General features: G+C 43.9%; 1 protein-coding gene across 1 annotated transcript in view; it reads right to left on the reverse strand.

Moving 5' to 3' along the window:
• TSHZ2 (teashirt zinc finger homeobox 2) overlaps nucleotides 1-24908 on the reverse strand; it is a 214033-nt gene that overhangs the window by 53839 nt on the left and 135286 nt on the right. The window lies entirely within an intron of this gene.

The raw sequence follows: 24908 nt of genomic DNA on the forward strand, positions 1-24908 counted from the left end.
TTAATATAATATTATTATTTTACTGCTAAATTTGGTCAACATAAATATCCAGCTAAAGATTGCCTTCTCAGCTAGACTGAGGAGCTGGCTCTCACGGAGGGATGCCCACACACAGCAATCAAAGCCCCACGCAGGGCTCCTGAGAAGCTGAACATGTCAGGTTCTTGCAGCTTCACAGCAGAAGGTGGATTTCCAACCTCCAGATCGCTTTTGTGGCCTCCTCTAACTTTCCTTTGGAATATTCTCACATACTCCTGGAACGTGGATATTTCACATTGGGACCCCATTAAAGCTTCATCTAAGAAGAGAATCTGCTTCTGGTTTGCTGGATTTATTTGTTTGATTGGTAATTTATTCTTAATTTGCTTTTTACAGAATCGTTGCACTCTGAAGTCAGCAGAGGTGGCTGCCCACCTCTCTCTACCTGGGCCTTGGAGTGTCTGGAACCACAGCTGAAATCCCCATGCTCCGTTCCCACAGGATTTGCGTTATTTCAAACGAGTTCTGGTGGACTGAAGCCCCTCAACCTGAGAATTCCTACTGCTCCTACCTTTTGTCCTGGTTTTTCACTGCCCCACCGAGCCCCAGGTCACCTTGAGGCCCTCACCACATCTATTTCACATCTTTGCTTGAACCCCTGGCACAAATGCTGGGTTTATATGAACAATACACCCAGAGATGCACTGATGAGTCAGGATTTAAAACACCCAACAATGTTTGAACACCTAATGAGGCCAGACAGCAGCTGGACTAAGTCAAATGCCCTGGAGAAATCCAGGTACATTGCAGTGTCCCAGTTCCCTTTCTGGAGCAGAAATGCAATCCTGTCAAGAAGACAGAGTGGTTATATGACAAGATTTATATTCCTCCCTGCTGGCTGTCATTAATTGTATTTTACCCTCGAATTCTTTGTTAATAAGGTTTGGGGTTAATCATGGTGTTTTACTTGGAATCAGGGTCAGACTAAGTGGTCTGTTTTTCCCTGGAACCTTTTTAAAATACAGGTTAGATGTTGATAAGATCTAAGGGACATTTAAGGTCCTTCTAAGAATGATTTCCTGTAGTAAAACATCAAAAGTGAAATCTTGATGCTACTGAAGTAGATGGGAAAACTCTGATTTGTCTCAGTAGTGAAGGAAAATTTCACTGAAAACTGTAAAGCTAAAAAAATAACTGAAAATATGAACACTAAATTTAGCTTAACACTGAAAAAGAACACTAAATGGCAAGCGTTATTTGCCTCAAGATCCTTCCAGCTGTGAAATAAAATGTCAAACTTTTGTGGGAACAAAAAAAAAAGAGTTGAAAATCCAATTTCTCATTGGAAAATGCTTTACATGGGAAATTTTCAATCAGGAAAATTTCTACTACTGTCTCTAACCACTCCAGTGCAATTCCTGTCTGAAGAGTCTTGCAGTTACCCAAATGGCCCTCACAGAGCAACAGATACCTTACAGCTCTAGGTCTTACAACTCTCAAATTGTAGGCATTTCCCAAGAGTTTTTGATCCACAGAAATGTTTGCCATCAGCTAGAACTCAACCAGAACAGCAATGCCGGGCTCTGAATTAGAATAAAAGGTAACTTGGAGCACAACACAAAAAGAGAGTGCTCATTTTTAGGAAGAAAGGAAAAGAAAAGGGAGAAGGGAAAGGGGAATAGGGGAAAAGGAGGAGGCTGGGGTGATTATTTATGAGAAATCAAAATAGTGTGAATGATACGTGTTCCACACATTTGCTCGGTTTTGTTAAACGTGTACTGAATGTTCTCCAGCTGCTGGAGCGGCAACTGGAGGAAGAGACATTCCAGTTATAGAAATGCTTAAATATATTTATATCAACATATATCACCATGTATTTATATACCTATATAACACACGGGCTCGGTTGAGGATTTTTGTGAGATATCACCGGGATCTCCTTCAAAAAAAACCCAACCTCTACAGCAAAACATCTGCACTTGCTATTCCAGATACAGACACCCAAGAGAGCATAAATTTCCCTGAATAGATGTATTGTTTTACCATTTATTTCCTCACCTCCTCAGAATGCCTGCTCATCTGAATTTCCAATATATTAGCTGTGTTTGGTGTGTGCACGGTTCCCCTTCACTACACCGGAGCAGATTAGTGCTCGTTCGCCTCTTTCCTTGCTTCTCTTCAGATCGTTACACATGACAAAACAACTGTCCTAATTACAGCAAGTGTTCCCAGCTCTGTCACCGTGACAATTACTGCAATGAGGGCTCAATATCTGCAGCAGACAGTAAAGTATTACTGCAGTTGTGTTTGATAGTGCTCAATTGTCCCCCGGAGGATTCTCCCGAGCAGCTTTTGCCGTGGGGTGAGGCTCCCCCCGTGCTCTGCCCACGGCGCCTTTGCTAACAGGGTTCAGAAGTTGACGGCGGGGGATGACCGAGGGTGGGCTCTGGGAAACGCACAGGTTTGGGGGTTCGGAGGACAGGAATATTTGTGGATGCCATGGGGTTTTTCCAGCAGGGCTGGGCAGAGAAGCTCCTCTCACTCACAGCCAGAGTGGCTGAACCGACCCCTTCCCGAGTCTCCACAACACCAGGAGGAATTTTGGAGATGTTCCCTCCTTCCCCTGCTTGCATTTGCAGCCTGACAAGCTGATACTGCTCCAGATGGGGTAAAAGACCAGACCCAAACCCACCCCTCCGAACTGACATCCCTGCCATCCCCACGAAGCTGTACCCCTCAGGAGCCTCGGAGCTGCTGCCACAACAGCGGCTCCCCTGTCCTGGAGGATTTCTCGTGTGTGCCTTTGCTTGTTCACATGAACTGATCCATCCAGACCCTCCAGCAGATCCTAAGGGATGGCCCTGCTCTGACAGTCCCTCTCCAGTGATGCTGGACATCTTTAACCCCACTTGCCTCCCCTGTCAGCCTCTGCAATCCCAGCTAATCAGACAAGGGATTTTAGCTGTTTCCAAAGGCAATATCTTGACCTACACCACATTCTCTTCATCCTAAGTGACGAAGCTGATGTTCTCTGCATTTATAGTCCATTATGTTCCTGAAGTGGATTCATTCAGATGTTCTCCTCTTAAAACCCATAAACAATGCAGAACCAGGACCTGTGTAACCATCTCACTTGAGCAGAAACAGGAATGCAGGGCCCTAATATTGAATATTGATCATGGAAGGCTAATGCTGCCACAGTTAACTTGGCATGACCTGAGCAGTGTACTTAAAGTCTGGATTTCTAATTTTCCTTGGTCAGGAATAAAGCAATATCTTATTTACCAGATAACATCTTTATTATAAGCATCTTGCACAGCCTTTCCACTTCAGCCCACATGGGTTTCTTCTGCTCTTGGCATGGATCAATGAAGTCAATATTTCTGACTGCAAAGCTTTGTATGACTTACACATATTTAAAAGGATAAATCCCAATCAACAACTCCTCTGCTTGAACATAACCATTATAATCCTTATCTTTGATCCTTTGGGCTACAGCAGGCAGGGAAAGGAAGGAGTACATCTCTCCAGCTCTCAGGAAATAGCACGATGACAGCAGGAGATAAACAACATTGCCTGGGTTTGCTGGCTGGAATTTCTCCAGCAAAACCAGTAAGTGGTGCTACAGTTTCACGAGTCCAACTGGCCAGCGAGCCCTCAAACTGGTGTGGCAACCCCTGAGGTACCAAAATGTCTAAATGCCCTGGAGCCAAGCTCCTGAGCTTCTCCAGCACCAGGACAGACAGCAGATTGGTTTCACACGTGGGGAAATAGAGGCATATTAGAATAATATCTTCATGATGATATTCCCATCGAAGGAAGGGGAAGAGGGTCAGAGCCACAGCTTCATTTACCACAACTCGACTTTTTTACCAGATGAGATGGAGTAACATAAATCAAGCTGGGGAGCTGCCTCAGTTATGTTTAGGGAGTTGAATTTAATCACTCTAAGGCTTGTTGTCCTGTGAATTTCGAATGCTACAACCAGCCTTTCTTCAGCATATGGAGGACACAGAAGTTCAAAGCAAGCACATTTCAACAGGAGGGTTTCACTTTTGAGGGTTAAGTTGTTGGCCAACCCCACATTTTGCTGCTACACCACCAAATCCCACTAATACAGATGCAGCTTGTGCTGCCAAAAGAGTGGTTTTAGCAGTAAAGCTTTCACTAATTCCCTAAATGAAATAAGCTCTATCAGCAAAATCCCTTTGGTTTAGTACAGCTGAACCTGTGCTGAAGGTTGTACCGACATAGAAAGTGCTATAAAAATAAAAGGAATGACAACCCTAACCAAAATTATTGTGCCGACAAAAGGTTTTACTGACTTTAAGGGTTCCTTTGGAGAAATTTAACAGAAAAGTTAAATAGGGAAAAGAGGAAGGCAAACAGGGTGGGAGGGCAGGGAAAAGAATGAAAAAAGGATTCCTTTTGGCCCAGTAGCCAAAGTATTTTCTGAAGTTCTTGCTTTGCTTGGAAACAGCCAAACAACTTCAAAAGGTGTTTTATTGGGAGATCTCACAGATCTTTGATATGGTGCCATATGTCCCAGTCCTACTCACTTCTAGTCAGGGTGAACCAGCTGAGGTCAGAGAAGCTCCTCCATGGGAAAAGGACATGAGGAAAGGACCAGGCCCTCATCCTCAGCAGGGCTTTAATCAGAGCTTAAAACTAAACTAAGTATTTGCCAAAAGGGGCAGCAGCAGAGCCCAGGAAAATCTGCCCTGGTTTTGGTTTGCAGGAGGCAGAGTCAGACAAACTCCACTCAGGTTCCTTTGTTCAGCCAAGGAAGGAACAAAGCTGCCGTAACTACAACTGTAATTAGTTTTGTTCTTTTTTCTTTTAAGTGTCTCCATTTTTCACAGAGTTTACACATTTATAGGCAGGAAAACTTTCTCTTCTGCAGAGAGCTTCCAAAATGGTCTGTGCTCAAGTTATTTCACACATATTACACTGGCACTTTCCATACTATGTGAATATCAGCATCTTAACATTGGGGCATCTCCTCACTATTTGCATTTATAGCAGATTTTGGAAGATTGAGTTATAAAAAAAAAAGGCTGTCTTTGAGTCATGCTTAGTCTAAACTGCTCAACGAGGTAACAGTTTTCAAAACTGCAACCATAAACCAGATAGTCCTTGAAAAAAGAGAAAGAAACAGCAGAGAGAAATAAAATTGTATGGACATCTTGTGCAGAGATTATTTCTTAATGTGTGTATGTAAAATACCCAGCAGAATGGATGTTTCTGCTGCCTTTGATTCCCTCTGCAATACAAACCATTAGAATAATTTATCACTCCTTTTATACAGGCAGAAAACTCCAGACCTGAGAGGAGGGAGGGAATAGGGTCTGGAGAGTGAAAAGCACTTTTGACCTAATCTCTGTGCTTATCCCCAGGAATGAATTTCAGTGCTGAAGCTCCAGAGAACAGAAAAGAAGAAAGAATTCTGATTGATTTTCAGCTCCACTTCTTGGGCCTCTCTCTCCCCTTTAATTGGGAATTTCAGCAGATCACAGAGCCAATCAAACAGATTTTGTTATGGCCTCAGAAACAATCCTGATGACATAGAAAATTGGTTCCCCTTCGGTTTAAACACCCAAATGGTTGTTGATCATAAGGACATAACGCAGCAATGCTCACGTGCTGCACAGACCAAGTTTCTTTGTAATGCAGACTTTTCTCAGAAATTAATTTATGACAAAGGTTGTCTGAATTGAGTATGAACTTTTACATCTGGTTCAGGGTCTAAAAACAAAAAGAAAGGGAGAAAAAGAAGAATAAAACCACACTGTCTTAGCAAAGCATTGCTTAGGCCAGGGTCAGACTTGGCTCCATGCAGAGGCTCCTTTTCCATTTAAGAAAAAAAGTGATTTTCGAGCTATAAATCTCAGAAGGAAAGTAAGGATTTGACAAAGGAAACTAGAGCCTGCTTAATTTTAAGGAAATGAACATTTTCAATAAACTCCATAGACCCTGGCCACATGCTGATTGTCATGCAGGGCCCTGCTTTTCTACAGCTACAATTAAAAAAGTGCTTTTCTGGAGACCTGTTGCAGACAATGCTCCCTTCTGGCACGGCAGCCCCTGTTCGTGCTCCCTCCCACACGTGGCATGTGCCTCTGTGTGTGTTTGCAGATGCACCTCTCTCTCATTTATATTTATTTGCCTCAACAGCGTGGGCAGAAACTGAATCCAGAGATTTTGGCTCCTCTTGCTCTGCTTTGCAGCTCTTTTATCTCACTCCTGAGCCTTCATCACAAGGAGCTGGGATGGTGCAGCCACGTGACTTTGAGTGGAGTTGGGGAAAAAAGAGAAACTCTGGACCTCAGGAGGGGACTTCACTCTGCCCATCCCTTGGATAGCACCTCAAAAAATCCAAGGGTGGCATTTCTGAGATGCTCCAACTCTGATCCAAGCAACATCATTTGTAACAAACTATTAACAGAGAACAATGGCTTGATCCAAAACTTATTAAAATAGAGATCATGAAAAATATATGGGAATTGAAAAGTCAAAGTGAAACAGTGGTTGTAGACACAATAAAAAAGCCTTTGAAAATGCCCTAAAGCCAAATACATATTTTCAAAACTGCAAGTTTTACCCATTTTTTTCTTGGGAGAAGAAAGTCTCTCTATGACCTTAGGGCACAACAAATATATTAGGCATAGATCATTTCTAAGTGGTTTTGGCCTTTGTTAGGGAAACATCAATTTTTGCTGTTTGCAAGTACTTTTTTTGGCCACACACAAACCTCCTGCCTCACCCCAAAACGTCCTTTTGCTTCTTTCCTTATTCTTAAACGACACAACTTTTGAAAAACCCCAACATGGCAAACACTCAGGTATGAGACCACAGGAATGCTGCAAGTCAGCAGGCCCAGGACTGCACAGTGGTGCTCCCTTGGGCACACATCGCCAGGGGTAGGTCTGACGCAGTGGGATGGCAGCCAGCCCTTCTCCAAACCCCTGGAAACTCGGGGAATGCAGAGCCAAGCTCATAAACTCTGCTCTCCATCAGATGGATGACATAGGGCTCAGCCCTTGCCAACGCAGCCACCTGGCTTTGGCAGCCTTGGAGCATCAGCAGAGCAAACCTGCCCAAAATACCACGCAGAACTACACAAAAAGTACCTTTTGCACTTGACTCCTGCCACGCTCAGAGTTCTTGTTAGCAACAAGACGAGTAATCTGGGTGGAATGGCCTGAAAACTGCTGAGGTTGAAATAAGTGAAAGCAAATTCTTAAATACTTCCAAAGTTCTGAAAATGAGTCGCTTCTGGTCCATTTTTTTTTCCCATCACAGACATTTATCACTCGCCTTTTTGCATTTTAGGGTGAGATTCTCTGTTTTCAGCAAAGCAAGATTTTAGAAAGAACATGACAAGGGGACTCTTTTCTGAGGAGAAAAGTCTGGGGCTGCTCCTCAGGCCTGGGGTATCCCAAATGTTCCTTTTCCTGCTGGATGGCTCTGGGAGAGGAGGTTTTTGCACAAAGGTGGGCACTCCAGCCCCAAATGTCACTTCAGAAATGCTGGTTTGGTGTAACTTTGATCAGCACCAAATCACCTCTGGAAGCTTCTGCTGCCAGCACAGCACATCAGTGTAACAATGCCATCCCAAAAAATCCAGCCTTGGGCACAATCCTCATGGCTTTTCACAACAAACACGTCAGTCGACTTCTTAAAACTATCAACAGTCACAGAGTCAGGAGCAACCCTACATCAACAGATTGCTCTGCTCCATCTTAAAAACACCACAACAAAAATAGGCTCAAACTGCTCAAAAATCCCATTTAAAACAGAAAACACAGTAGTCGGAGCTCAGAGCGAGGCTTTCCAGGGCTCCCAGCGAGGGCACAAACTCCGCTCTCCACGTGGGAAGCAGGTGCAGGATATTTGGCTCAGCCCTTTGCCCAGGACAAATAAATTAATAAATAAATAATTTCCCAATTACACCCGAAATCCTTAACAGCGACTCAGTGAAAATCAGCGTTTTTTGTAAAGGGCTATGTAAGCACGGTAGGGAAAAGCTGAGAATTTCATAATGGGAGAGATTCCTTCCGTAAATACCTCTCAGGAAGAGAGTGGAAAACAAAGCCTTCAAATGGCTAATGCATAAATAAACTAACACCCTATAACCACTTGAAATCGGCTTTTTAAACTTTTTAAAATACTGCTGATGAGCTTAAAATGAAAGAAAACATCAACCTTGCAAGAAAAAATACACTTTAAAAAAACCCGTTTGTCTAATAGAGAAGCTGCTTCTCTAATTAAGCAATTAAGGCTCAGCAAAGCAGGCGTTATCATCACATAAAGGTCATTTCAAATGAAGAGGAGCTGAAAAACGCTGTTGTTGGAGAGTTTTGTGAATGATGTCCTTATGATTGGTGGCTGCTGGTTTGAAAGGAGCCGAGAATTACTCGACAGAGTGTTTGGATTGTCTTCAGCTCCGAGTCAGCCCTGGGAATGCCAGGGTCTGCTCCCGGGGCTGGCACGGCTCCCGCTGGAGTCCGCAGTTCCCCTTGCGGTGTAAAGCACACCGAGGCAGCCCCGGGGAAGCTGTGCTGGATTTACACCTGTGGGACTGACGAGGCAACGAGTGCGGTCACCCTGCTCGGGATCCCCCGGCGGCTGTCAGTGCTGCCCTGCCGTGGGGATGCTTTAACCCTGCACTGCAGCAAACCCGGCGTTATTCCACAGATACCAAAGGAAAAAGGAAGCCCAGACGCAGGCCAGGGGACCCGAACAGGTTTAAATAGATCGGATGTGATAATTAACGTCCAGTGAGGGACATGGGGGAAGGAGGAGGGACAAAACATAAAAACAATTTCCACCTTTATTTTAAGTTCTTTTGACAGATGGGAATATTTTCTGTTATGCTACTTGTGGTTTGGGTAATGAGATTAGGCCTTACATAGCAGGAAGCAGAATTAACTTTGTTTACTTAAAGTGACACCGTCAGCTTGGAAAATCACATTTCCATCTGAAATGCAGTGCCTGCTATCATTACAAATAACCCCTGAGATCATGATAACTAAAGGAGATTAGAGATGAAAAGAACATGTTTCTCCCTCTCTTTTAATTTTTTTCGATATACTTGGTTCACACCGTGCAGCTGAGAGCACTCCCTGCAGCAGAGTCCCCACATCTCCCTGTGCCCCCCTGTCCCCCTGCGCTGCTCAAGGTGCAGGAGGGAGCAACTGGGGCTGAGAGGGAAAAGGGATGAAAGCCCAGCTGCCTCTGGCTGATCTCAGGCATCCTGAAAAATACCTCCCTAAAGGCAATTGGTGTGGCAGAAAAAAAACCCCCATCCCAGCAGCACTTTAAAAGGCATTTAACATCGGGTATATAACAAAATTAAATTTTAAAAAATGAAGACTGGAATTTTTAGAAGCTGGCTGATTATAAAAGTCCCTCAGCACTGGCCCCTGAGTGACTTCCACTGGAGGGGCCATAAAAGGGCTGGGTGTTACCAGCTGCTGTATCACACACAGGCAACAGGACAGATCCTTAGGAAGGCAAGAGGGAGGAGAGGGAAATGCTTTACAACAGGGTATTTCCTAAATAACCTGCTGAAGCACTGGAACGTACACGTGTGAAATGAGCAGGCTTGCACATCCACCATGGAAAACTGAACGGGAAAGAGATGCCCTGCATGCTCTCTGCTCTTCCTACAGAACTCATCCCAGCCTGGCTGACAATAATCACAGAAAGGGCTGGGGATGAGGACACCGAGGGTGTTCCTGGTGCTTCGCCCTCCTCTGGCAGCCAAAGCCAAGCACGAGGACTTGTCCTGGCGGTGTTCGCTGTGCTGTGACCCTGGCAGTGTTCACACAGCGAGGAAATGCCTCCTATCTGGCACAGTCACTGCTGCTTCACGTCAGCAAGAGTGACAGGTAAAGAGAAAAATCTGAGCCCAGCACAGAGATGGATCCAAAATATATAAATAACCAATTAAGAGAAAATATTAATAAAAATATTGTAACAGATCCCAATCTGCTGCTGAGTACCAATTGCCAGTAATAATCTCTATGGTAACTGAACTCTCTTTGGCCTCTCTCTGTATGCAACTAGTGTTTTATGGGGGTTTCTTTCCCTCCCCCTATTTTCATGGAAAGTTTTCAAAACTGGTTTAAATATTATGATATTTTCCTCCTCAAGTGCTAAGTGGGAGAAGTATTGACTTTGTGTCAGTCTCTAAGCAGATTTTCCCTTCTGTACATGACTGCCTTAGAGGTGACTTTTGGGAGGGCACTGACTGGAAGTTCTGTTCAAACACAAAATAGATGAGGGAGGTTTTCCAAATCTAAGAGGTTCAAATATTGCCCAGCAACAGATAAACTGATTGGGAAGAAAGGAAAAAATTACTATGTAAAGATGTTGCTTTCAGTAGCTGGGGAAACTCTGCCTTTCTTTGGTGCTTTTTATTGTTTACCTGGGTGCACTTGTCTCTTCTTGCCAGTTGCTCTCTTGTAATCCCAGCAGCATTTTCTGGGCTCTGGGTGTTCCCCTTTCCCAGCCTGCTCCTGCTTTGGCTGCTGGATCCAAAGGAAGGCATTACCTTCGGAAGCAGCATCACTCAGTAAATATTTGTTGTGTTACATCACAGACGAGGAAGGTTTGAAGGGAGAACATGCAGAGTCCTGTGAAAACTGCTCCTATGTGCACGTGGGTTTTATTCAACTTCTCCTCACTATAGCACAAATAATTATAACACAATTTTACAGTGGAAGTATCAGACCTTTATTCAGTCTGGCTTTTTTAACTGTAACTCTGTTATGGCAAAAGATCCCCAATGAGAGAGTTTGGAATTAGGTGCAACCTATGAGTGAAGAGATAATCTTGAATTCCATTTAGAAAAACTTCAGAAAGGGCCATGGGAGCAGTGCTCCCTCTTTGCCTTTAAAGCTCAGGTTTCTTTCAAGAGACAGAGAACATTTAGGTGCTGAAGGATCATGTAAAATCCCTGTGGAAGTTCATGTCTGGAGGTGCCGGATAAATTAGAGTCATTCTGCAACTCTTGCTCCTTTATACCACAGCCCAAACCAAGACCTTGGAGCTGAAGTTGTGGAGTGGTCTGAAAAGCTGGAGCTGGATTCAGATGCAGATCTGAATTTCCTAGTGGTTGCCTGTCTTCCATCTGTTTGTATTTGGATGTCTCTTAGGATATAAGCAGCAGTTCTGGAGTGTCACACATGAATAAAGTGGATAATTATAAAATTAAAAGATATAACATGCTTCTAGGGGAGATAAGACTACAATTAAAGAGTATAAACAAAGCTGAGTCTGATGTTCAGACTGATATATTTATTCATTAAATGTAATAACATAAACAAGACTATTAACTGTCATATTTTAATGATACTGTACCCTGCAAAACATACTCAGGAAAAAGTCCTATTGACTTCAATAGCAATGCCACATAAATTTAAATCATGGCTGCAGTAAAACAAGATGTCATCGTTCTTACTGAAGGTTATTTGTTGTAAATATCCCAAAATGTTAAAAAAACACAAACCTGTAACTCACTGAACTAGGGCTGAGCTCAAATGTTTTATCTGTAAATCCAAAGAAAGCCAGTGGGGAATGCAGAAACCTGTTCCCCAGATAACTGAAATTCAGTATTCCCAAGAGGGGAAAGCAGCCAGGCAAAGCTGCTGTCTATCCCGTGTCTCTCTGGAAAACACTGGACATATTTTTGCCCAGGAGATGGCAAAATTTGAGCAAATGTCACTTCATATCAGCAGTGTTAAGATCAGATTCTGACCTTTTTAAATATTGTTAACAGTCAGCAAGAGAGGAAGCCTTACAGCAAAAATTTCTATCTGGAAAATATGCAGTAACTTGCTTGGGGTAAGTAAAAAGCCAGTCTGGAAGGAGAAAAAGGGTTTCAAGAATTCTCCCTTGCTGTAACAGCATCAGTGCCAAGAAGATGCAAAACGGGACCATTGGAGTCACAACAATTCATCCCACTTTGCACAGTCCCTGCTCACCCTGGGCACCAGGCAGGGCAGAGGCAGCTCTGGCGTGAACAGCACAGAGGTGACCTTCAAAGGGGCCTCAGCCCAAATTTGTGACCTGCACTGAACTGTGAATGATGATGTCAAATGTTTCCTTGTAGAATCCCTCATTAAATTCCCTGGCGTTCGCCGCACGCTCAGCGTCACTTGAAGTGCCGAGAAAACGAGCGCTCACTGTGCCATGACAAAGGCCATTGGTTGCCTCTTTACTGAGCCTGATACATATGGTGAAAACATATTGACTAATTACTTGCCATTTTCAAAAACTGAAACCACTCCAAAGCCAGGCCCAGGATAATAGAACAAGATAGAGAACGGAGAGTAAGGACTGGGAGAACGGGGAGGGGGAACAGCTCAACTCTGTGACTGCTCATCCCTTATTCAACATCTGCTTTGAAATATGCAGAGAAACAACATCTCCCTGCTCCAAAGTGCTTAATGAAAACCAGGAAATTAATGCACCTGATTAGTACAGCTGTTCCAAACAGAGACTGGCTGAAGTTCACAGACAGACCCAGCCTGCTCCCACACAGGAGCCTCCCAAGGCTGGGATTCAGCTCCATGGTGCTCAGTTTCCCAGTTTTCCAGGGTTCTGGGAAGTGCCCCAAAGAGGCAGGGAGAGCTCTGGGCCATGGTGATGAAGCACTTTGAGGGAGATGGATTAAAAGGGGAGATGGATTAAAGGGGTCAGCATGGAGCGTGAGTCACTGAGACACAATTCCCGTTTCAGTTTTGCAAACACAAGCAGTCCCTCCCAGCACGGAGCCCCTGACGGGATCCCCCGTGCACAGCCTTCACAGGAGCCTTTTTAGTGCCATCTCACTGCCAACACCTCCCAGTCCTGACAAACCAGTCCACTCAGCTGATGAGGAATCTTCCCTAAGTAGTGGGATGAACGTTTGACAAGTTAATTTCAAGGTAGCTCATGGAGTAGAAGCAACGGAGAGCTACACAACTGTAAAAAACGAGAAATGTTGCTGGATAAATTCTGCCAGTAATGGATGTGTAACAGAAAATACACTTAAAATTCAAGCTCTTTGTATTAGAAGACAGGCTCTTTGGTTTTGAAGGAGGAATTGCGAGGGCTCGCTGGAGCTGGGGTTAACAGGAGTACAATTACTACTATTAGAGTTTTATGATTATGAAACTTGTGCTCCTGTATCCCCAATTTAGAAATAATAGGAAATGCTATGGATGACTTTTAAAAAAATCAAGACAATTTATATTAAAAAAAAATCAATAATTATTCCCTTTTATTTTTCCTTTAAATAATCCACATAATAGAAATCAGAGACCTGAATAGGATGCCTAAAGTTAATGGCATTATTAGACAGAGAAAAAAGGAAAAGTGATCAAAAGTTTGACCCATTTACCAAAAAGTTCAGTCTGTAGAATCTTGCTATTCTACCAGTTATTATTTTTTTTTAAATTCAAGATAACTCTCAAACCATGTTTGGAGGTTAGATGTAGTCATAAACAGAGACTCAGAGCAATTCTTGAACATTTCTATTGAGTTGCTATTTTAGAAAGACATAAATAATCTGATATCTTTCATAAAAGCTTCACAAGAAGTTTCATTTTCCAGCTTAGAAACTAAAAATAAAACACTTGAAATGATTGATTTTCCTTTAAGGCAACCGTGGAGCCTGAGTTGAGAACACCACTGGTAAAGTCCTGGTAAAACTCCTGGAAGAATTCCCAGCGTTTTGAACAGGACCAGATATTGTTCATATTGTTTTTCATTCTTGTTCTAAGGTAAAACCCTGAGTCGATCATCACAGTTTTGCCCCTGTTGCATGAATATGAAGGTTTAACAGAACGGCTGCTCTCCAGGGAGTGGGCAGAACTTTTTTCCATGGACTTTTGAAAAGCAGTTTGCCAAGCTTCAAATCCTGAGGCGTGAAAGCTTCTTTCCCTGCTCTCGTGGAGTTCCACCTCAACTTTCCCCCAAAGCCTGGGCAAACAGCTCAATTCTACATAGAAGCAATGAAGAGAAATCCTATTTTTATTTTTTCTTTTTGTTCAAGTCATTCCCAGGGCAGTGGAGCCTTCCCTGGGCAGCTGAGGAGCCGCTCCCTCTGTCCCGGGGGAGGCAGGAACGGTCCATCATTAGGTGCTAACAAGTCATTTTAATGCCTTTACTCTTTCCAGTCAGGGTTTTTTTAACTTCCTGGCAGTTTCCCAGCAGTGAGCACCCTGATGGAGCCCTGAGTGCCCTGCGGGAGGGATGAGGGAGCTGGGATAGCGCATGGGAAGCTCCTTTGGACGCTCCGTTCCCTGTTGGAGCATCCCCGCTTTTCCCGGTGTTTAATCCCTAAGTACAGCCTTGGCTGCCTTGTCTACAAAACTGCTCAGCGAAGACAACCAGGGAGTGCCTGCCATGCCTGAGAGTGGCACACAATGGGCCGGGAATGCCCGGGATCCTTCCCGCTCCTGCTTTTCCTATCACTGAACACAGCCCATCACTCGTGTCACAAGCAGGGGCTGGGAGGAAAGGCCAGTGCATTAAGACAGCACATAATTGTCATCTCTGAGTTTCTGACATTAATCGTTTTACTTAAAGAAGCCAGTGGAATGGTTTTTTTGTGTCCCCCCCCACCTCAAGTGACAACACCCAGGAGATAGTCTGGATAAAAAAATTATAAAAATAAAATTTAAAAAAAAACCTCAAAATTTTTTGCTAATTAAAAGTAATGTGTTTTCCCATTTTTTGGCAATTTGATAACACAAAACACTTACTTGGGGGCCACAGGGGGAAACAAACTGAGACGGATAAAAAATGTTTTGTGTTCATCCAAGCAAGACTATGTTAATGCACATTATCCCATTAATGCACATCAACATCGGGAATAAGCGCGCCAATGCAAGCAAGAAGCATACACTTATCATCATTTGATAACATGTTTAATGACAGATTGACGGTTGATTTGCAAATGTGAACTGGCATCAATGTTGCTAACTTCAGCTTCTGCCGCCTCCTCTGCTATGCCAGCATATTTATGTGCATAATTTGATTTCGCAGCCACACTGTTAGTACATTTTTAATATTAACTATGCAAGAACAGACAGCCGAACTTAAGTTGCACTGATGGTTTGAGTTCATTAGATTGAAAAAGATGGGCAATGCTGACAAAGATGGAGATGGCAGCGCAACATCAAAGAGGCAACACTTAACAAACACACTCCATTTTGAACAAACCGAACTAACACATTTCATGTTGTCGGCTGCAGCAGAGCCCTTATGTACAACAGCAAGAAAAAAATATGCTCCTGCCCTGGGCATGCTGATAGCAGCTCTGCAAGGAGCTCAGTAGGCCCCTGGCCGCAGAGCTGTGAGATATTTCACTCATCCTTTGCAGGTAAAGGGCTGATTCTGAGCCCACGGCCGAGTGACAGCAGCAGAACTCCGCGGCCCCGCACTGGAGTTGCTCCTGATTTACGCCGGGGCGCAGCAGAGCCCGTCCCCACTCTCCTCCCAGCGCTGGCTTTCCACAGCTGGGATTCTTTATGATGAATAATAAAGAGATTTTGCTGAGAGCTCAGCTCCTGCATGAACAGAACTGCAAGTTCAGAGCCCCGGGGCCTCACGCCGTGAGGGGTGGGATGTCCTTCCCGTGTCCCCGGAGCCAGCACCCGGCACTGACACTCCTGGTGACTGCCTCTCCTTTGGTGATCCTGGGCAATTCAGCTCTGCTCTGGAGAGAACACGTAGCAATGAGCTGGGAGGAGAATATTTCATCCTCTGCTCACATTAATGTCTGGGCATATACTGCATCTAGTATGAATTTGCTTGTTGTGCCACAATATATAATAAATTTGAGGCAGTAGCTTTATGGTGCACGTTGTAATTTTCACTTTTATGCTACAAAGTGACCATCCGCAGCATTCTGACCGTACAACCCGAGCCACTCCATGCAGGACATAACATTAGCACCTCTGAAGCACGGGCAAACCATGATTTAGACACACAATTAGATGGACCAGGTCCGCAACAATTCTCAGCTGCCTGAATTACTGCTCAACAGCCTAAACACATATAGCACATAGGTCCCTGCTCTGCAGAGCTTTTAAGAATGTTCTTAAGTTTGTCCCTAATCAGCAAAGCAACTCTTACAATTGCTGCTACTCAGAGATTACTCCTGGACCAGAATCCCATGGTGCTTGGACCACTGCTGCTGATCCCCCCAGGGAGTGCTGGACAAGGCCAGGGTCATTAGGAAGCTGTGATTAAATAATCAACATAAAGAGTTGATTATTGAATTTAATCCTGGAGACATTTGCCAGGGTGGGACACTGAGTAAGGGAGCACGAAAGGACCTTCATCGATCTGCACGAGGCAGCAGCAGGAGGATTCCTGGTGCCCCTGCCCTGCTGGCAGCTCTTGAGCCAATGCCTCCTGCCAGCATGCTGCCCTGGAAAAACTGCTTCCTTTACTGTCTGCTGTGAAAGAAACCTGAAGCTCTCATTTCAGTAAAACCACTTGTGGAGGTCTGTGCTCTTTTTACAGACAGACCTGCATTGCAGGGAGAACTAATCCTAATTCCTGCGCATTCTGTTCAAGAAGCTGTTAAGCAGCTCCAGTAGCTGGTGCTGTACAGACCCCCAAAGGGAGGAATATCTGAACAAACAGCCTGGAGACCCTGGCACATGTGTAGTTGGCTCTTTTTGAATCTGTGGATGCTTTAGGGTCCAAAGCCCACAGCAGACACAGTGCTGAGAAGGTGCTGTACTGAGGGCTGGAGGATCTCTGACTTAGAAAGGCACCAAATAATTTCCAGTGACAGAGGGCACCGGGTAGATCTTGCTCATCCTAGTGGGGACACAAGAGACCTTGGAAGCTTTCTAAAGAGTGAAAGAACTAGAAAAAACAAAGGAAAAAAAGGGCCAGCAGAGACAAGTGCAAGAATGAGGCCGTGCTCATCTTATTTTGCTGTCTTTTAAGATAACACCAGATTATCAGTGGGCGTTCAGAGAGGCATAGGAGCAGCAGGGTGAGCCCTGAGAGCTGAGCAGCAGAGGAGGAGCTGGTCAGCTCCTACCCAGCCTTGATAATTGTCCTGTTAACAGCCTCGAGCTGCCTCCTCCTTACCTGGGCTGGAGCCACAACCGGGAATAAAACAACTGGGAATAAAAATTCATCCCGGGAAGAGGAGCTGCGGCCACCACTCCCTCATGGTGGTGGGACAGCAAAAGGGACAAGAGCTGTCTGCAGGCTGTAGGAAGGCTCCCCCACCCAGCCCTGGCCCAGCACAACCCTGATGTGCTGCTGGCACTGCAGGGAGGGCTCTGCAAGGGTTTCCAGCTCTGCGTTTCTGCTCAGGACTGCCCCAGCTGCTGCTGTGCCCATGCACGTCCAGCACTGGCTGTGGGGAGCTGCAGAGGACAGAGTGAGTGTGACACAGCTGGAGGGACCATTTGTTTTCTCAAGTCACAATTATCTCTGCTACCACATTTGTGTCCTCGCTCTTGTCTCGTTTTAAGTAAGTTACAATTCTCCCACTCTTGTTACTGAGTAGATGCAGATGCCACTTTGTTCTGTGTGATTTATAGCCAGTAGCTAATGTTCAGCTATAATTCCCCATTTTAGACATGAAAAATAGCCTGTAATGCTCAACACAAGGGCCTCTCAACAATGATATATAATTTAAAAATTAACACGAGGACAGAGGAGCCACGGGATTTTGAACTAGGGACTCTCTCATTCAAAGGTTAAATCTCTACAAGGTGAGCTAAAGGAATTAGTTGAGTTATTAAGTAAATGCCTCTGTTCTATTTTCCCAGTACATTAGCTGTTGCAGCCTTTTCCAGTTCAGTTGTGTTCTGCCCCAGCATGTTCAAAGTGCAAATGCTCGTGGCACTGTGTTCACACATTTGCTTTTTTTCAATGTGAAACAAACTGGAGCTGCTCAGAGCCAAAGGTCAAAGTGGAGGGTCCTTAAGGAAATCTCCTGGGAAATGATGTGATTGTTCTCATGTCTTTATTGTGTATAAAATCAGGCTTCATACGTGGCTCATCCTTTCCAAGCATCTTAAAACTATAAATGAGTCATGACTCATTCCTGCAACACCTAAGTTATGTAAGTGGTCCTGCTAATTTACTGGAGTATCTCGCATAACGAATCATTTCCAGGATCAAACTCTGAAGCCTCGGAAACCTCTGAGCTATCAAGAGCTCCTTTAGAAATAGAGAAGTTAAAACCCAACCTCACACAATGAGGCAAAAGCAGCACAGGGGACAGAACCTGCATCACCTGACTTGCTCTGCCAAACTCAAGCCATAAACCCCTCTTTTGGCAAAGCTCAGCAACTCAGAAGGCTCAGGGAGCATGGAAAGGAAAAGAGCTTGGCTGTGGAGAGGTTTGGGAGGTGGCATTCCTCTCCTGCCTGCTTTCTGTTCCCAGTGAGGTGCAGCTCATCTCCTCGCTCCCTCCTGCTGCACTTTGGTTAATGGTCTCGCCCCAGCATCAAATATTACATTTATGGATTACAAATTTATTGACATTTGACATTTGCATCAGCTTTCACCTGATCAACAGGAGCTCTGACTGCCAAAGGGAGTTATTATGGAAGATTTCAACAGCCATGGGAATGCCAAAAAGGTCATTAAATCATATCGGGAAAACAATGTGTTCATAGCATTCATACATTTAGTCTTGCCAGTAAATCTTCTGGTTGATGCTTGGACCACCTACTGATGATACTCAAAGAAAAGGAGAAACAGGGAGAATTGAAGAGATGAATTAAATTAAAACCAAATGACATGACGCCTGGCACAGTGGGATCTTTAATTTTCTACTCTGTGAATCCAGAATAAGCAAAAAAAGCAAAACAAAGCACAGTGGCTTGACTTTCTCGGAGTGAATTCCCTCCATACAGGCAGGGCTCAACTAAATAATCCTGAGTAATGTGTGCACCCCACATTATTGCATGAGATTTGTATGTGGGAGGTGCAGGATTCAGAAAACATATGGCACATGGAAAACAAATGACAGGGTGTGCTTTTACACTCGTGCTGGCTATACTTATCACTCTTGTTGATATTTTTTTCCAGACGTGAAATATGAATGTAGGAACTTTTACCTTAATCTCTTCAGAAAAATACCCAGAGTTAATTTTTTGTGCATTTGTGATTTACAGGAGGCCACTACATAATTCCTGGGAGAGCAGAAAAGGCTTTAAAAAACACGGATCAAATAAACACAATTACCTCCCTCATTGTTTTTTCCTTGGATGACAAACCTGGGTCTTGCACCATAAAAACACCCAGGCCAACAGATCAGGGCTCCATGGAATTAGAGAGGGAAGTGAGTTACTGGACTGGGAGCCCACCCACAGCCTGTCTGTGCCTGGCCAGTGCAGGCTGAGCTCCACTGGAGGCTGATCCTGAGCTGAGCGAGCACAAAGGAAGTTTTGAGTTTGCCCTTCTCTGGTGGAAGAGCAGCGTGTTCACCTGACATGAACACAGGCAGAAACAGACCATGGCATTGTCATATCCCAGAAGGAATCTTCGGTGGTGTCCCTTGGGGTGTAGATGAAGAGGTGGGAAAGAGGAAATGGCAGTCTCTTTGATATAAGGGACGTGGGCAGCCATGAGGACGCAGTTCCAGAGGAGATCAGTGCCAGCAGCTTGTCCTGGCCCCCTAAAACAGCTGGTGTGGTGTAGCCACTGCTATGCTTGGAGCATGGACAACAGAGGTGGAATGAAGAGTGGCAAAGGGAATGGAGCAGAAAAGTTCTCCCAACCCTTGGTTTGAAGCAAGAGAGAGGTGGAGGTGGACCTGCATGGAGATATTGATGGGCAGCCATGCCAGGGCACCAGTGACATGGGCTGCGGTAGATACCCCCAGGTCACCTGGGTGGTTCGTGGTACAAACTTTGGGGGGGTCAGAAATGGGGAACGTTTGTGAGTTTTCATTAAATGACTGAAAACAGCAGCTTCACACTGGAGTTTGAACAGTTCTCCCAGAGGAGAGGGCAAACTCACTTCTGTGTGCACAGAGTGCAGAGAACATCCGTTCACCCTGAGGCCTGGGATCCTCTGCAGCTCAGGCTTCCCAAAGGAGGAATTCCTTCTCCTTCTTCTGGAACAGCACTGAGCAAATGGTCTTGTCTGGCCCGAGGAAGGGCTGGTGAGGAGAGGCAGAATCTGCCCTGCACAGACCACGCTGTGCTTGGTCTGACACAGCTGCTGGAAGAGGTGGAGAGCAGGGGAGCAACCACATCAAAGCCACTCCAGCCACCTCTCCTTTCCTTTCAAAAATGTCACTGCGGCACCCTCCGCCTTCTGTAACAATGTTTATCATTGTTCTTCGATTGTCTGGGACAATAAATGGTTAGAAATGAGCATATATCACCAGGAAATCTCTGCCTGCCCCTTCCCCCAAGCAGTGTCATAAAAACGTACAAATTCACATTAATAATGAAGTGCATTTCCCCGAGAAGCCACTGTGTATCTCAGGGAGAGCAGGCAAGGTGGCAGTTGCTGCAGAGTTTCCTATTAAAGAGCAGAGCAAATACTCATAAATCTGATGAGGGGCCAAAGCACATGTTAGGGCTGTCTCCCTCTTAATGGAACCTTTTCTGAAATGAAAAAAATATATATCTCGATACATTCAGGGTATTCATTAGACATGACAACCTCCTCCGCTCCCCACAGCTCCCTCCCCCACTCCTGCATGTGCTGACCCCCGGCAGAAGATCTGAGTGCTGGCAGGGAGGGGGTTTGGAGGGGAGGAGGAACTGTTTGGTTTTTAGTAAAGGGATTGTGTAAATTTGCTACAATGGACAAGTTCCCTCCTGGCCCTGTGTGTTCCTCCTTCCCTCCACTGCAGCCATTCCCGGGGTGTGCTCCTCTTGGATACCTGGGATCTGCTGCTCCCCACAGCCAGCCCAGCTGTCCATCCATTGGGAATGAGAGCCAACAGAGCCAGTGCTGCTCCCCAGAGCAGGATCCTCTTGCAGGAGACCTCTCCTGCCCCCTCACACCTTTGAGGGCTCAGCCAACTCGTGCTCCTGGGAAAACGCGATTCTCCAGGCACAGGGGGACAGCAGGATGAGGATCAGCCCCCTTGGCTCCCTCAGCACTGGGATTTTGCTGCCTGGTGTTGTGTTTTAATGTTATCCTGGCTGGACACCCCGGGGAGGGTGACATGCTCTTGGAGAAAATCCACAGTCCTGTTTAAGCTGTGAGCTCTGTACTGGGTGTTTGTCCCACCCCATTCCCCCGCTGGCAGGGAGAGTCCTGGGCTGGAGCTGCCCTGGTGCAAATCCTGCTTGGATTTCTGCAGGACCCAGCACAAAGGCCTGATCCCTCCTCTCAACAGACCCTGCCTGATGCACAAACACACCCAGCTCCAAACTGAGGGGATGGGAAGAGACAGCAGAATGAGGCCTGAAGACTACAGCTTAATAATCATGAATTATCTGTTCATTATCCCAATAAATAGTGAAAAATCTCTTCCTCCTTTCCTCCTCCCATGAAGCCATATCTATAATTTTCCTCATTTTCCGTCTGTGCTCCATCATATTTGCACTGAGTGATCATCCTGCTAAATTACATTATTTTTATTGAAAGGTGCTTTGGAGGGCTGGATACTGATCATGCCTTTTCTTTTTGTTATTGATCTTTGTGATTTGATTGCTGAGGTGTAAAATGTATAAATAAGACTCAGGTACCCTTCCTTTGAAATCTCACCAGGTAAAAATGTTCTGCTATAGATTATGAAGGCTGTAGCATTTAATAATATCAGGCACAGCAAGGAGAAGGCAAGATTTTGATGTCCTTATGAATAGTGAATGCTGGAGGAGGCTGGTACTGTTCAAGGTCAGTTAAAATCTGGTCGAAAGTTGCTGTTTCTTTGTGAGCAGAGGAGCTCCTGCCTCGGAACTGCCACATGCAATGTGTTTGCACAGAGCCCAGGAACAATGTGGGCTGACCCAGCGGGTTGGAAGCTCAAATGCAATGTTAAATAATACTGATCTTAATAGCAACACGTAGTATTCCTAAAATCCAGGAAATCTGCATGGATACATCAGCGCTGCCACACTCTGATGGATCATCTGGCCTGACCCTGCTCTCAGGGAAGCCAAGAACACACTATTATTGGATTTACAAGGACCAAGATTGTCCTTGATGGCTAGACTGAAAAAATGTTATCCAGGAAAATTTTGAAGATTTAAAAATGTTCAGTTAAAAAAAAAAAAAATCTGGATCTACCACTTCAGGGAAACAGTGATAAATTTCAAAGGATTAGGGGAACTGAGGCTTCACTAGAACAGGATTATTTTGAGGGAGGAGTGATGGGTTGGAGGTAGTACCTTACTTCAGCAGGATTTTGCTTCAGCAAAAAGGCCAACCTGTTTCTTTTCCTACCTCTCTCTCCTCTTCTTCTTTGTTTATCCCAACAAAAATTTATTTTAAAATGGAACTTCCCCACAGATTTTCTCTTCCCATTGAGAAACCATCCTTTATCCAAAAAGACATTGTCTGGAAAGTCCCATTTGAATGGAAAGTCAACACGTCCATGGGATGAACCCTCTTTTTCTGGCTGATGACATGGGGAGCAGAACCCTTGGTTTTGCTGGTAAATTCTGCTCACAAAATTGTGGTGACACTACTGCAAGCAGCTAGATCCCAGCATGTCTGATTCTCCTGAAAGGGTCTCTCAGCTTCTAATATTTGTTGCTAAGAAGAAATGAAAGTTGAAGAGCAAACTAAATTCTCTAAAATAGAATTTTGGACCACTGATTCACAAAATTGTCCTTGACCATGAAACAGCCATATTGGCTAACAGTGGAATGTGATCAGAGCAGCTCCTACTGCTTCAGAGGGATGAGAAAATAAAATCCAGAGAAGAAAAAAATCTTCTATTTTGGTATACTTAACACATACAGTTATCTACGTGTCCTATATATCATTTAACAAATTGCTTTGCAATTCTTACAGGGCGTGGTATAATGACTGATTTAAAATCACTGCATTGCTTAAACTGCATTGTTCTTCATCAAGTTGAGTCATTTTTATGTGAAGTGTCAAGCTCTCTAACAAATAACTGCTGCCAGACAAATCAAGTTCCTCATCTTAAAGCTACGGCTAAATAGTTTATAGCTTTAATCTGCTCACTGAGGTGTGCAGTCTATGACAGTAATTATAAATGCAAGGAGAAATTATAGCTGAATGCTTTAACTGCATTAGGAGCCATTTGATGAACAATCATGATTGCCTGCTCATTTTCAACAATAGAGGGCAAGTTAGTGTCAGTGCATTAGAGAATTTTCAGTTCTGCTCTGCTCTTTCTTCCATTTACCACAGAATGTCAGTTGTCTCCTATAAAGTAGAAAAAAAGCGCCGCAGAAGCTTTAAACTTGATGGTTAAAAAAAGACAAAGGAGGAAACAGAGAGAAAAACTGTTTATCATTATGACTCATTTTTTTTGTTTTGTTTTGCAGCAGCCTTACTTTCAAATTAGTTCATCTCAGGTAGCTGCCTGTTCGCTTATCGGGGTCTTTTGAAACAGAAATCCCCCCAATCAGGCTGGTTAATTTGACTTTATTGAGACTTATTTCTATCAAAAGTTGTAGCTAAGGCCACAGAGAGCCTCAGCCAGTGACCAGCTCCGAGCCAATCTCACCTGCCTCTGAAGTGACAAATACAATTCTGCCCTGCCTTTTTCCTCAGAACAACCTAAAAATTCTAATTCGGTTGAAGAAATGAACAAATGTTCTTCAAGGTGGAAGTCAACATGCAAATTACTTCTAATTAAAGCCATGTTTCCTAGTGTTCATGGGTTTTCTATGAAGAACAGCAATAAAAACAAATTTGAAGTGGGTTAAATGAAAGAGAATAGAGATGTCTGATTGTTGTATATTACACATAATCTTACTTTATATTACTAAACCCATATCATTTAGAAGAATTCAGGAAAACACCAAAGATGAATATAAAAGAGATATATATACCTTTACATTTAAGAAGAATTTATGGCAAATTTCTTATAAACAGCCTCACAGAGGTCTTAAAAATAAATCCATACCCATAACACATTTTTCTACAATACTAACCCAGATTATTCATTTATATTTTTAATGATAGCTAACATTTGACAATATAACCTCTACTGGTAAATGCCACTGAAATATAAAGTACTTTATGTATTTCTTTACTTCAAGTACTCTTTCCACTGTTTTATTTCCATTTATTTCAATCTATATTCTCTATTTTTTTGCCTATTTCACTACAATTTTGTCTTCAAGAAGGAAACACAAATGCATGTGTGTGTTTTAGGGATCTCAGCTTTATATTTCTCATTTCTAAATACTGTGCTCCCTCTGTTATTATTCAGATGTATACTGGATCTAAAAAATAACATGGTAAGAGTAAGTAAAGTCTGAAAATCCCTGTTATTTGATTTAGTCTCCTTGCAGATTTGTGAAGAATCCGTATGAATAAAGTCTGGCCTCCCCACTCCCAACCTCGTCAGAACTTCGGGAGGCTTTCGGCTCCGAAACTGTAATAAAATCTTTACAATGCCATCCCAAATACCCCATCATTTCAGACAATTTGTGCTATCATGCATACCAACTGAAATTATAGCTCCAGATAACAGTGCTATCACTCTGCCATTGCAATTTAAATATATTTTTTCAAAGGTAAGATACAACCTGCATCTTGATATAAATTAGAAATGGATGAGTATTACGAGGACAGCAATTTCTCGGGATCCAGAGGCAGGAAGGACAGTCCCTTATTTATGTAGTTACACATCACCTGAATAATATGTCTCTGTGCAGGTTATTACAATGCAGAAACCACTTTTTTTTTTTTTCCCTTGGAGATTTTTTTCTCCCCCTTTGTGTTTGTTCCTCCAATCCTCAGCAGTAGTAACGTGTTTATAAAGGTGGGTGTTTGGTTTG

Source organism: Corvus cornix, chromosome 20, assembly GCF_000738735.6.
Source record: "Corvus cornix cornix isolate S_Up_H32 chromosome 20, ASM73873v5, whole genome shotgun sequence".
Lineage (NCBI taxonomy): Eukaryota > Metazoa > Chordata > Aves > Passeriformes > Corvidae > Corvus > Corvus cornix.